Source organism: Xiphias gladius, chromosome 22 (assembly GCF_016859285.1).
Source record: "Xiphias gladius isolate SHS-SW01 ecotype Sanya breed wild chromosome 22, ASM1685928v1, whole genome shotgun sequence".
Classification (NCBI taxonomy): domain Eukaryota; kingdom Metazoa; phylum Chordata; class Actinopteri; order Istiophoriformes; family Xiphiidae; genus Xiphias; species Xiphias gladius.
The window spans coordinates 12,014,782-12,021,345 of NC_053421.1; positions in this window are offsets into that span (position 1 = coordinate 12,014,782).

The window sequence follows — 6,564 nt, forward strand, 5'->3', positions numbered from 1 at the left end:
AGGAAGATATTTATTTCTAAATGCATCGTCTGTTTTGGAAATCGGTAAAGACATTCATTTCAGTTTGTTTGTTTTATTTTATTTCATTTTTGAAATAGCAATAGGCAGCTTTTTATTTATTTTTATTTTTTTTATATTGTTACTCTAGATTAAAACTTCAAGAATTTAGCAATCAGATATGTAATAAATCCTACCGGTTTTACTGGATCCCAGTGAATTTCTTGTTTGTGTAATTATTTATTTAATTATGTCACACATTTCTGTAGGCTTTGAAAAAAGTCACTTACTTTTGTTTACATCAAAATAATTTACAGGAACAAACTGCTTCTGCATAAATAGACCAAAATAACATAATTTGAATAAGTTCAAACTATGTCTGAAGTAACATTACCTGAGCTTTCTCACTGAGCTGGTTCCATTTTTTTTTTTTCATAAACACAAAGGACTCATAAGATACAAATCAATGGAACTGATTTTCTGAAAATAGAAGTCACTTCCTCTTACTGTGTTCCTGCTTTTAGTTATGTTGGATGGACCAGCAGAAACACAGTCTGACACACTCCATTGTTGGTTTTTGTAACAGTGTCCTTTTAAATGATAATTACGTTGGTTCTAGAAAAATACTAGAAAAATACTGAACCTGTCTGTCACTGATACAATTTAAAATTCTTCATAAAATTTCTGAGGAGCATATAATCAGACTTACATAGTTTTAAACAGCTGCCCCAAAGCCATATCAACCTAATAAGTGAACAAAACTAAACTCAACGTCCAAATATTTGTCACTGACACACTATAAAAAACAGCATCATCAGCCACACTGCTGATTTAATCAACCAAAGACTAAATTGAACTCAGAAATTCAGATATCGCTTCCTCACATGAGAATATTTTGCCTTGACATTTTCTTTTTTAATCAGTATACCACTTGATTGTTAACTTTATTGCACCAGGTTAATTTCTCTTTCCCATTATAACAAATTAGTGCCAATGCAAATTTGCTGACATTTTTCCCCTCAAAATTTCATCTGGCAATTAGGAAGCTATGATTGTCACATTTCCTAAAGAAAGCATAGAGCTTTAATTTTACCGTTTACAGACTTATATTTAGTAGTTCAAGACTGTTTAAAAAGCTGCTTTTCATTGAACTGCAAATGAATAGTGTGTAATGTAATATATGAAGTAATTTAAGTTATATATCTGTGTAAGTAAATGTAATGTAGAGGGGCTTGTATTGTATTGTATTGTATGATATTGAATATGAAGACCAACAAGATTTAAGATTATATATCTATAGATATATATATATATATATATATATGTGTGTGTGTGTGTGTGTGTGTGTGTGTGTATAAATATATATACACATATATACACACATGTGTATATCCATCTATATCTATATATATTTCTATATATATATATATCTATCTATCTATATATATGTGTGTGTATATATATATATATATATATATATATATATATACACATATATACTTACATGTATATATATTTGTATATGTATATCTACACGTACATATATACATACGTATGTGTATCTATACATACGTATATACATCAATACATACGTATATACATACATATGTGTATATAGGTGTATATATATGTGTGTGTGTATGTACGATATACAGTATATGGTTTATTGCTTTGTTACTGTGAAGTTGATACATATTAGCCTTAAGGATCTTGATGAGAATTACATGGATAATCCATATAAATTTTCTGTTTAATCAGAAACCATAAAACCCTTTTCAAATGGGTCAGCAGTGACTTGTTCCCACCTTGTAGTACATGTAACACACTGAAGGGTTATTTATGTCCCAAATTGTATGCCTGTGCTGCTGTACTGTGCCTTGTGGTGTTTCTGACTGTATGACTTTGTTTTGTACTGTCAAATAAAGTATAATTATTTGAATTATTACATTTGAAATGGCCCTCTCTTTTTTATATTTTTCTTTTTTTATATTATTTTGCCATTGAATTGAAATTCTCCGTGCCACTTTCGATCCCTTTCAATCTACCACTGCAGTGGTTTTATAGAAGGTCAGACATCGACACAAACAGTATAAAAACTTCCCCCTTGTAATTTTGGCTGAGTCATTCAGCCAACAAGGCAAAATGACCAATTACTGTTCCCGGAGATATCGGTAGGCCTAGATTTCAAAACTGTGATTAAATTTAGCGATTTTGTGAAGTTTTAACGTTTTATATGAACACACCATTCATTTTGCTGATTCACTGTACACTATTCCTCCCTGTTTGATTAGATACTAATAAAGGAAACCAACACTTTCCTAGTGGCTACATTTTCACTTTAGCAGATGTTTTCTTTAGCAGATGTAGAAATACTTCATACCAGTCTGGTATCCTCCTAAACAGCAGAAGTATCAGGGTTCGTCTTGCAGAATAAAGACAAAATGATTCATCATAATGTTGTGTTCAATATTCCAAAATGAGACAATGGTTGTCCAGCCTCCAAACAGATCTATACGCAAATCTTCAATCTAAACAGACAAAGCAAAGATAAGGAAACATAAACACAGCCCTAACATGATGCAGAGTATCATGTCTATAATCATTGTGGGCTTCTTTAAGAATGGACAGCATGACCCTGAATCAACAGTGTTCATTACAGTAACTAGAGAGTCAAAACTCACTGTCTCAGGGACAAATCCACACAGACAGAGGATCCAATATCCACAGCAGACAACATCTGAATACTGTCTACTGAATACTACTGAAATGCTTTGCAGTATATTGATATACGTTTTAATTACTGGGTGGTCTGACAATCACACTGGAGTTAGATCTTTTGTACAAGTTTTATACTGTATTGAATTATTGCCAAAGAAACCCGTCGTATCTATGTAGGACAGTGCAGTTTAGCCTCCCATTGTTCATGTAGGTGTAGTGTTCTATATTTATAGGCTTGTTCAGCGGTTCATTATTAGAGGTTATTTATCATAGAAAAAAGAGAGAAATACTTTGTGCATAAATTATGTGTGACATTTCCCCTACTTCATCCTTGAGTGAAGTAGCAAAGTCTCCAAACCATTTGTCCCTGTTAGTCAAGATTACTAGATATACTTACAGTTCAGACTTCATCTGGGAAGATTGAAATATTACTGCAGCAAATACATTTCTTTGTAGTTAAATTTCAATGTTTGGTCCTTTTAATTAGGAGATTTTTAAATGTCAGTATTCATTTTGTAATTGTTCTCCATCACACCTGCATTCCATAATAATTACGCACTCAACGAGTCTCTAATGTTGGCACACTACAGCTTTGATAGAGCGGAAGAGACCAGATAAACTGAAAATGCCACATTAGCATTAAGCTAAATTCACAGAGAACATATATTGTAGTAACAGTAGAGACCTGACTGAATATGTTCTTATAAAACTTAGTCTAACCGCATTGTCAGTGTGTGGCAGTAAACCTGTTTCATACCGTAGACGACCTGCTATTCTTTTTACATTTTGTATGACATGGAAGGGGGTCCTTCATAAATCTATATGTGTCTGTTTTTCTGATGCCACTTTACCTCCATTTGTTGACACTAGTGAAGGGCTATATCAGAGGCTTACTTTGTGGTTTTTCCAAATGTTGTCAAGCTAGGACAATTGCAAAGCAATTCTGGCCATGCAAGGACAGGGTTTGAAAGGTGCCATTATCGCGTCCAATAAACAACAGCAATTATGTATAATTTCATGTCTTGCCAATGGTGTTGAGACTGAAAAGCATATAAACAAGGTGAGGTGGAAGGAAAAGGGATTTTCTTATTTATACTCTATATGGGATTTTAGCTTTGTCTTGATATTGTCTCAAAGAGGAGGCACACAATCAGCAACTAACCAGTTGCTTCTACTGAAATATCCCTGGCTCTCCAGTACTGAAAACAAGAGAGTAGGTGATTGATATACTGATCACTGGGTACTGTAGGCCTGGACATGGACATGCCATTTGGAGAAATAGACAGGATGGCAAGAGAGCTCCAAAATGTAATTGCAACATCTTGAAACTACATTTGATTAGTAAATTTGAGTATTGCTATATTTGGAACTTTGACAGAATACAACACATATAGGGAGACGACTATCAGGACCATACTCTACAGAAGTGTAGAATATAGCTTTTCACATTGTGAGAGTAATGGTGAAGACAGCAGGTTTACATGCACCCGTTTTGGACATGGACACAATATGGCCACTAAACGGAACAAGTTTCACAACTTTCGCTTCAACATTTCAAACATAATGCGGGAAATTTGCATTAAACCTATTTCTCAGATGTGCGTGTGTGTGTGTGTGTGTGTGTGTGTGATGGTCAAGTGTGAGCAGTTATTTGTTGTACACTGCCTATGGGTGAAAAGGAGGCACTGTATATCACTCCATGTACAGCATCTCTATATATCCTCACATCAGTCGTCATCACACCAACAGCACAGTTGGGCCGGTTCATACAACTCGCCCGATGCCTTAGTCCAAAAAGAGAACACCTCTTTGGCTTAGTGAGAGCTTAATCACAGAAGTGAACTGTGAACAAATTCTAACATACTTCACGTCATGTCCTTTCTACTGTGGGATGTTCAAAAGCCCGATACAAAAAAAATAAAATAATACATTTTTATAACATACCAACAGCTGTATAGAAAGTAACATACAATCAACTAGCAATCATTTACAGACAAAACTAAACTAAAATCTTTTAATTGTATAACACATGCTCTATATAAGAATGAAATCCCCTGATAATACCTGAGCCTGAGTTTGTTTCCGGAGTGAAAGCAGGTTGTCGCATCTAAACCTCTATACCCCCATGTTTCCTGTAACACTCTACTAAAAGGTTAAACACAATAAGAATACACAATAAAAATACCCCCATGTTTCCTGTAACACTCTACTAAAAGGTTAAACACCATAAAAATACAGTAAAATATGTACAATACTTTAGCTTCATCAACAGTATCTTATTTTCTATCTTAAATCACAATACACTTCTGCTGGCCTTCTTTCAGATGTGTATTAAAGTGACACCTTCTAAAAGTATTACTGCAAAGGTGTCTGCAAGTTTTCTCAAGTATAGATATGTGTGTGTCTGTGTGTGTGTGTGTGTGTGTGTGTGTGTGTGTGTGTGTGTGTGTGTGTGTGTGTGTGTGTGTGTGTGTGTGTGTAAAAGATTTGAGCATACAATCAATTTTTATATGATTCGTCTGAGGATACTGCTGATTTAAAAAAAAAAAAAAAAAAAGATTTAAGCCACATTATATACTATAGCACCACCAGGTGGCTCCAACAACGAATTGCATCTGAAGGAGTCTATAGCCAGACTGTACAGTACACGGGGGCATGGGGTGCGCCTATGCAGTACTGGCGACTCTGTTCCACCGGGCAGAACTGCTGTAGGTCAAACTAAGCCAGTGCGCGATAAATATAACATATTATATCCACCAAGGCCCACATATGTCTACTGTACTATATCAAGTTGACTTGGGGGCTTTTGGCCCTGACTGGCCTTGGTGTTGGCCGCTCCACCCAGTAGAGGCCCCGGCGGAGCAGCAATTCTAAAGGCCGACTGCCGTTGACGAGGGAAGGGGGCGTGTGGCCCCACGGTAAGGTGAAGCGGGCGGGTTAAGGAGCACGAAGCGGTCGTGGTGAGGAGAGGCCCCCTGGCCCCGTGCAGCGGCGGACAAAACTGGACAACGGGCAGAGCTCGAACGGTTGGACTGTGGACGCTAGGCCTTCACAACTTCTATGAGGGATATAGATAAATAACATATAGATATAGTGGGAACACATTTACATGCATTTATACTCAAGAATTTGGATTAAATTAGATTATTATTACTGTTATACATATATAACCATTTAATCCATACATCTATATCATACATTTCCCTCGCTTTTAATTGTCTCAGCAAGAGACGTGCCGCTTGACAATAATGTGCAAAAGGACATAGAGTACCGACCTCCGTGTTGTCGCGCAGCACAATTATAGTTCAGAAAACAAACATGTTTTTTTGTCCCGCTTTCGGGCTATCACCGGCAACCCGTGTTTTCCAATTGCTCCCTTGATGCCCAATTAACTTTCTCGCATGGCAGTATGAGTGTTTCACACCGCGCAAGTGTTGCAAATCGGTCTCCCACCCCCACACACCCACCCCCCCGCTCACACAGCTCATCGCGCGTCTTCGCGTATGCTTCCTTCACACTCACAATGTGCATTTGATTAAATAAGGCTTTTTATTTTTTATTTTTTTTTATCTTAATCAGCTAATGATTGACTACCTGTTGATGACGACCGGGTGAGGTCCGGTGCCTGGTGATCGGTGAGAGAACAGCGGCGGGTTCCCATAGATACGTCCCAACAGATGAGCTCCCGTGAGACTCAGCCCTACGTCGTGGGGAAACTACAGAGAGCCATTTGGCTTTTGCCGTCACCTGCTGCGCGGCGGGCAACTCGGCACCGTTTCCGTTGGAGCGGATCGAGACTCAGCAAAACTGAGGCTGCGGGTAGTGGCCGTTTGTGACACTTGGATCACA